At 27.2% G+C, this 7959-nt stretch overlaps 1 pseudogene; it reads right to left on the bottom strand.

Moving 5' to 3' along the window:
• Positions 1-1369: 1369 nt before the first annotated feature.
• Positions 1370-2291, bottom strand: LOC111311168 (small ribosomal subunit protein uS17c pseudogene; annotated as a pseudogene).
• Positions 2292-7959: the final 5668 nt, after the last annotated feature.

The following is a 7959-nucleotide window of genomic DNA, read 5'->3' on the forward strand; positions in this document are numbered from 1 at the left end:
CCCTCAAATTATACGGCATAGTTTTTTTTTAAGATTTTCTTTTCATTTTTTTGGGGGGGGGGGGGAGGGGGGGGGGCTTTCAAAGACAATATGTATCATTTGATTATTGGATTGCTCAAAGTGATTGTTGGAATTTTATTTTGCTACTAATATATAGAAATGTATTACAACTAAGCACTGCAAAAATTTCAACACGTTTAATGTGACAGAATAATTTGTGGGGTCATTTGACAAATTAAATTAATATAAATAAGCTTTTAGACTGATGAGTTTGCCTTAAGAAAAGCTTTAATTTCTATCCCAAATGTCAATCCGATTGCAATGAAAAGAAAAAAGAACATCTTAAGTACGACAACTTATTACAAAATTGCAAACATATAAAAGAATTCATAAGGAAAATGCATTTTCTGCGTTATTTCTTGCTTTTCTTTCCTGCTTTATTTACTGCATTCATTTAATCACGGGAGAAAGGCGTAAAGCTTCGGCTAACCTTGTTATAGGTATCTAGTTGACTCAATTAGCTCCTAGCCCTTGCTTGCAAGTTACGAACCCATTTACAATTTTACATATTTGTGTTGGGGCCCGCTTATATACTATATGAACCCATGTCATCAATGTGGCATTTTAAATTCATTATTTTTTAAAGAATAATGTCTCTATAATCCCTGAACTATTTTATTTTTCTAATATGATAGCTAAACTAAAAAAGTTTCTAATTAGGTACTTAAACTATTTTTCATGTATTAAATTGCTTCAACCTTTAATACGTTAACTTTAAACATTGACGTAATATGAATATCCAACAAAGTACCGACACATGTCAAAAATTCAATCAATATCATATCATCAATGCCACATCAGCATTCAAAGAAAATTTCAAAAAAAATCTAAAAAGATTTAAAAATTTTTGAAAAATTCTAAAAAAAAAAATTAATTCAACAAAATAAAAATTTTTTTTTTTTTTATAAATTGTCAAACATCTTCGCATTGCTACTTTAGTTTAGGACCTAAATTCTTATACCAAAATAAGAACAAAACAGTTTAATTACAGCTTAACTTCATGATCATTTCAATCCTTGTTGTTGAAGTAAATGAAGGTAATTCATTCCTAATGCAAGCAGAAACTAAAGTGATACCACATAATTATTAAGTTATTTTCAATTTCGCCATTTTCCTCATTTTCAATTCCACATCGCAAAAACAAATCCAAGTTGTCTCTAATATTTTCTAGCCTAAATATAGTTTCATTTGCACCTAAATTCAAATAGCCTTTCAATCCTGGTTTTATCGCTAAAAGAACATCAACCCAGCAAATTCAATCAAAGAACATCAATATCATGACAAACCAAACAAATAATCCATACCCAAGAAAACAACAATGATTATATTAAGAAAAACTAGTTTTTCAAAACAGTTAAAACACTTGCAAAAGATTGCAAATTTACCAAAACAAAAAGGCCTAGGCCAAAGGGCTTAACACTAAGCTTATTGTTTTTAAGGCTGTTTAGACTCCAATGGAACCCTAAGCTCCCTTGTCTCCACCTTCTCCTGCTTTCCATTCTTACTTGGTATAGACACAGCAATGAAAGCCTTGGTCTTGCTAATAGGCCTATTTTTTTCAAGCTAAATAGAGTCACCAACTTTGAATTGGTTATCTGGGTCATGAACCTAGAACTTCTTCTTCTTCCTAACATGCCTTTTATACTTAGGATGCGAGGCTAAACACACCACTTCAACAGACACTGTTTTGTCATTTGTAGTGCAAATAACCTTGCCTGTATGCATTTCATTGCCTTGATTGGAGGAAGAAAAGTAAGGGTTTTGCAAGATTGGAGAAAAAGAAAAGAATTGGGTTTTGAGAGAAGAGAGAGAGAAGCTAAGCCATGGAGGAATGGCGATGAAAGCTTAAGAAATTGAAGAAAGGAAGTTATTGACATGCTGGGGCAAAGTCTTTAGAGTCAAAGAAGAAGAAAAAAAAGGGGATAAAGTCCGATTATGAGGTTTTTTTTTTTTTTTTTTTTGAGATAATATCCCATTTGGTCCTTAAATTATTTTTGTTATGTCAACTTGTTTTTGAAATTTTTAAAATTTTTAAAATTCTTTTAGAATTTTTTTTAATTTAAAAAAAATTATTTTAAATATTTTTTTTGAATATTTATAATTTTTTTAAAAATTTTAAAAATTTTTAGAAATTTTTTTATTTTTTTTAAAATGCTGATATGGTATTAATGATGCGGCACTAATTGGATTTTTTTACACATGTCAATATTTTATTAGATATTCATGCTACATCAGTGTTTAGAGTTAACAACATTAAAGGTTGGGGCAATTTAATACATGAAAATGTAGTTTAGATACTTAATTAGATACTATTTTAATTTAGACACCACATTAGAACAAATATAATAGTTAAGGGGCTATGTGGGACATTATCCCATTTTTTAATGACGTAAATTAGTCAAAGTATAATGAAATATTTAACTTATATTTGAATTTTAAATATTTTAATTATAGTATCTAAATTATAAATATATTAGTTAATATAGTGTTTGGAAGATATTTATTTATCATGTGTCAATCATTTAAAATTAGATACGTTAGGAATGAATACCACTTTGTTAATAAATTCGTAGTTCATGTACCATATTAAAGATTTTTAAAATTCAAATACCACATTAACATTTTACTATAGTTTATGGACTATTTATGATATTAACCCTTTTTTTCTCTTTTCATTTTTTGGTAAAAATAAGATTTTAAAATTTTAAGTTTTGAATTCAAAATTTATTATGTGTGAATTTAGTTCAATTTTATATTAAATTTATTTAGTTAATATATTAATCTATTGATTATAGGAACAAAGCCAAAATAATAAGGCAAGAGGATATAAGCAAGGTAAATGAAGTTTGACTAACCTATTTGTACTTAGTTTCTTAGTATAATTATTATCCATTCATCACTTAATATCTCAATTTAAATTTGAACATGAATTAATGTCTACTCAATTTGTTTAACCATATTAGGTTTCTTAATAAGATATTAACTCTTTAAATAAGTTTTAGAACTATTCTAATATCTTATTCCAATTTGGCCAAAGTTTTCTTGATTTAATTTTGTTAAGAATAATAAGATTTTCTCTTGTTCAATCAAGGTAATAAATCTTATATTGATTACTTATACATCTTCCTATATCTCAGATTATACCTAATAATACCCGATTAAAGATCCAAAGCTCTTACTTTTTCTCCACCCACGCCAACCCTCAGATCCACTTTCAACCAACACCCTCCCCCATTATCCATCAACGAAACCATGCCACCACCCTTAACTACCCTAAAGTCATGACTAGCTCTTTCATTGAAAGCCTCCATCAACAAAAACAATTGCCCAATCCAACACAACCTCTCTTATACCAATAAACCACCCTTACCATCATTAACATAACCCTCCCTTAAGCTGCCTGCCTAGAGTTATAACCACCCACCTAAACCACCACAAGTTTACCAAAATACCCTCAGTCAAAACACCCAACACATAAGCCATTCCTCTTCCAACCTTCAACATTAAGACCATTCACCATTGGACCTATTACCCTAAATTTCCATCCACCACCAACTTTTGACACCATTGTAAACCACCAAACTTATCTTGTGAACACACTGCCTCTGTTTCCCTAGCTCCCCATTTTGAACCATTAATACTAGAAACAAACTTAGTCAAAGGACTCTTCTCAAACCTGAAACCTACCCTTCCCTCACCATAATTACCCCAGTTGAACTACCCTTCATAGCTTCACCCACAATCAACTTTTCATAACACCCAATTAGAAAACCAAAAACAACAAAAAGCCACATCTCTTAAATGAGTCATAAGAAAATAAAAACAAAACGTAAAAAAATAAAAAATAAAAAGGGGTGAAGGTTCAATTCAAGTGACTTTTAAAGTTTTTTGACATCTAACTTTGGAGAAGAGAGAGATCATAGAGTGGAGAAGAGCATATTGAAAGCTTAGGCCATTTGGAATGGCGGAGGTTAGCCTTTTATAAGTTTTAAGCCAAAACATTTGAAGTAGATCTAAGGCTTTATGAGTTGATTTAGGAAAATATGAGCCTAGGACGGTGATGAGGAGGTTAAGATAAAGCTACGATGAAAATTTATGCTAAAAAAAAAGTTGGTCAATAACAACAAAACCATAAAAAAAACTAGGTTTAAAGGATGCTATTTTTTTTTGAAAGAATGAAAAAAAAATTTTAAAGAAGGAAAGAAATGAATTAAAAAAAGTTTTATATTTAAAAAAAAATAAATGAATGAAAAAGAAGGCCAAACCCAACCTGTTTATCGAACCGTGACCCATAACCCATGATTGCCTACCTGTAATCCAATCGACCTTGACTCATTCCTATAGATTAGGCCAATAGTGTTTAAGCTTGGAGAAAAATATGTGGGTTGTTATAGCTAGGACCTAGCTAGTTTAAAATCCTTGAAGATTGGATTGCATGAATATTTTGGTTGGATTTTGGATTCAAAGCCCAAAAGTTTCATTTGGTTATATTTCGTTTTCATTTTGGTTATTCATTTTATTATATCCTTAATATTTTTTATGTTTGTTAATGTTGCTTTAAAAATCGTGAAAAATAATAATTTTAATAATAAATAAAATTCATGTAGATATATTATTGAAAATTTATTTACTTATGGATGATTGATAAAATAAAAATGAAATTTAAGTAAAAGGTGAAGGATAATAATTTCAAATTTTAAAAATGATTTTTTTGAAGAGTTTCTTTTAGAAAAAAATAGGTAAACATAAGATAATATTTTTAAGTAAATATGATTCTAGAGACCCTGTCTAGATATTGAAAGGGACTCAAATAATTATTTTTACAAAGTAATATTATTTTAATTTTAAAAATATATATTTATGAAATCTTCCTAAGTAAAAAATATTAATATTTTTTAAAATTCTATCTAGATATTAGGAAATTGAAAAAATTTTCTCTTGCTAATAATTTTTATTTTAAATATTTTATCAAAGAAATAATGACAAAAGGCATGAAAATAAAAGATTTGAAAAGAATGAAATAAAATTGATTTTTTTGCATTATATGGTTTTTATTTGTATGTGGCAGTACATACATTATATTTGTATGTAATAAGTGTGAAATGATAAAATAAAATTTTGAAAGGATTTTTAGAAATAAAACCTAATATTTTAAGGTAAAAATAATTTTTTGGATCCTACCTAGATATTGGATAGTTTCTCAATGATTATTTTTTATAAAGGAATATTATGCCAGATTTTAAAGGATATTATGAAAATTTTAAGTGGAGAAATATTTTTTGAAACCTTATCTAGATATTGGGAAATTTAGAAAATGTTTCAAAACTAAAGATTTTCATCTTATTCCAAAATATAAGGTTTTAAAAAGATTTTTGCAAAAAGATAAGCAAATTATTTTAAATATTAGAATTAAGATGATTTTTATTCAAGTAAAAAGATAACATATAATCAGTTAGTACCTTTTTAAAATAAGCATTGTGAGAGTACTAATATTTCCTCATACGTAACTATATTTCTAAAATTATCTTTGTTTTTGTAGACACAAAATTGTCTTTTTAATAGGTTTTAATTAGCTTTGAGATTTTATTAAAGGGATAAACTTTTTAGGTGATCAATTACATTTAACAAGAACTATTGGTGTTAACTCCTTAGTTTTTTATTTAATTGCTTAAAATTTGTTTAGAGGTCCCCAAAATAGTTATAACATATAAAATAACAAAAATTCAAAGTTATAGAAATAAAAAAATAATTTTACCTTTGAAAAGTATTTTTAAATTGCAAACACACTTCTAATGAGATTTTGTGTTTGGCTTGCAAAATCAAAATTTTTGACTGCAAAACTCAAAATTTTCATCCGTAAACTTTTTAACCTCAAAGCTTAAAATTTTTATCCTTTTTAAGCATTAAGGTTGTGATGGAATTGAACTTTTTGTAGAAAAGTATTTTTAGACTTTAATGTTAAACAATGCCGAAATTAGCTCCCTTTTAACATTTTTAGCTCTAAGTGGCATCAAGATTTATTAGTATTAATTAAATAAATAAATAAAAACGTAACAGTAGTTAAAAATAACATGTAAAGGTAGTGATTCGTGTATTTGTATTGTGTAAAATACTAAAATTTGTATATTTGTATTGTATTTTACACCAAAATTGTGTATCGTAATTCACATCAATACGAAAATATGAAATTTTTTTTTGTTTTATTAAACTATATATAATTATTACTAAAATTTTAAACATATCATTTTCATATCTTATTTTTATATCTTATCATGTCCATCGTGTTTTAAATTGTTAGATTTAACAACACATATGTTTATTTCTTCTTCCATCTATGCTCCTTTTTTTATTATTTTTTAAAGCAATTCCTCTGTGCTTTTTCATATATTTTTATATTGTATCGAACCAAATTTTTGTGGGGGTGGGGAATTTGCCTTTTGTTTGATTTTTGTTTTTTAAAAATGCCCTTTGTTTGGGTTTATTTCATTTTGTTTTTTACCAAAACTCAATTTCATCTAAAATTTCCGTACTCTTAGTTATTTCCATCATATGTGTGGTTAGGAGAAATTTATTTTCCATAATGGTTTTTTTTAAAAAAATCTTTTCCACTTATTTAGAGATTTTCTCTTGTTAATAGAAAACTTATACTCATTTTTTCAAGAAACGAAAGGTTGTGAAGAATCCAATAACAAAGGTGCATGGTAATTGTGTTTATATTTAAAAGTTTTTATTTTAATAAATTAGTCAAAAAAATTTTGAAAAAAATTAGTACTAATTTTGAGTTTCCCTATTCTTTAATACAATTAATGAGAATACTAATAAGTCTATAGTTTTCATTGTAGACATTTTGTAAAATATGACATAACATGTTTTAAGTGGAATCCTAAAAGAAAAAATAACTTTTAGAATCATCCTCATAAAATGTAATCTCTTTAGATTATGGTTATAAAACTTCTATGAATAACCACATATCATGATGGTAACATCATCGTAATAAAATTCAACTTGGATTTTAAATGTATAATAATTAAACTAGGATTATATGGGCGATAAAAAATTTAGATCAATAATCACATAAGCAAACCAACTAAAACACTGTCACTTGTAGGTCTTTTCAATCAACCAATGGATTAAAAGTAGCATGGCCTTCCATAGATGAAACATGTGAGACGTCTCAGATATTTGCATATTTATTATGTTGAATGTAGAATATTAAATTTCCTTGACTATTTCATAAAGTTGGTTCTCAATTAGTGAGAGATTTCATTCATTTTCTAGAACAATAATAACTTTGGTATTTAAGAGATTTAATTGCTTTCAATTACATTTTGCCAATTAATTTTATAATAACTATGTTATCATTTTCATTTGTGTGCAGTTTACTTCAACTTTTTTACTTGTTCCACTCTATTCATTTGTCAATGCAATATTATATCGATTAGCAGAAGTTGTTTTCACTACAAGAAAATGAAAGATTAGTGGCAGTTTTGTAACGGCATTTCACTTACAAATGTTGCTAGCTTCTATGTTTTTATAAAACTTAAGGCGTTTATTATCAAAATGCCACTAAATATTCAAATAGCAGAGTTGTTACTTATAAACACCACCCAAGACTTGATATTAGTGGTGTTTCTCGACTAAAACACCTTGAATAATCTTGCCTTAAAAATTTGAGTGAATACTAAAGGCATTTATGGTAGAAAAAATGCCTTGAATAATCCCATTAAAAAATTGATAGGGAATTATTGAAGGCATTTTTGGCAAACAACACTTTCAATAATTCCCTCATAAAAAAATGTATGCGATTATTGAAGGTGTTTTCTACATGAAACACCTTCAATAATTTCACCAAAAAATTTCACAGGCTTATTCAAGGTGTTTTTGGTAAAAAATACCTTC

This window comes from Durio zibethinus, chromosome 1, assembly GCF_047325235.1.
Source record: "Durio zibethinus cultivar Kanyao isolate XHJ-2024 chromosome 1, ASM4732523v1, whole genome shotgun sequence".
NCBI classification, from domain to species: Eukaryota; Viridiplantae; Streptophyta; class Magnoliopsida; order Malvales; family Malvaceae; genus Durio; species Durio zibethinus.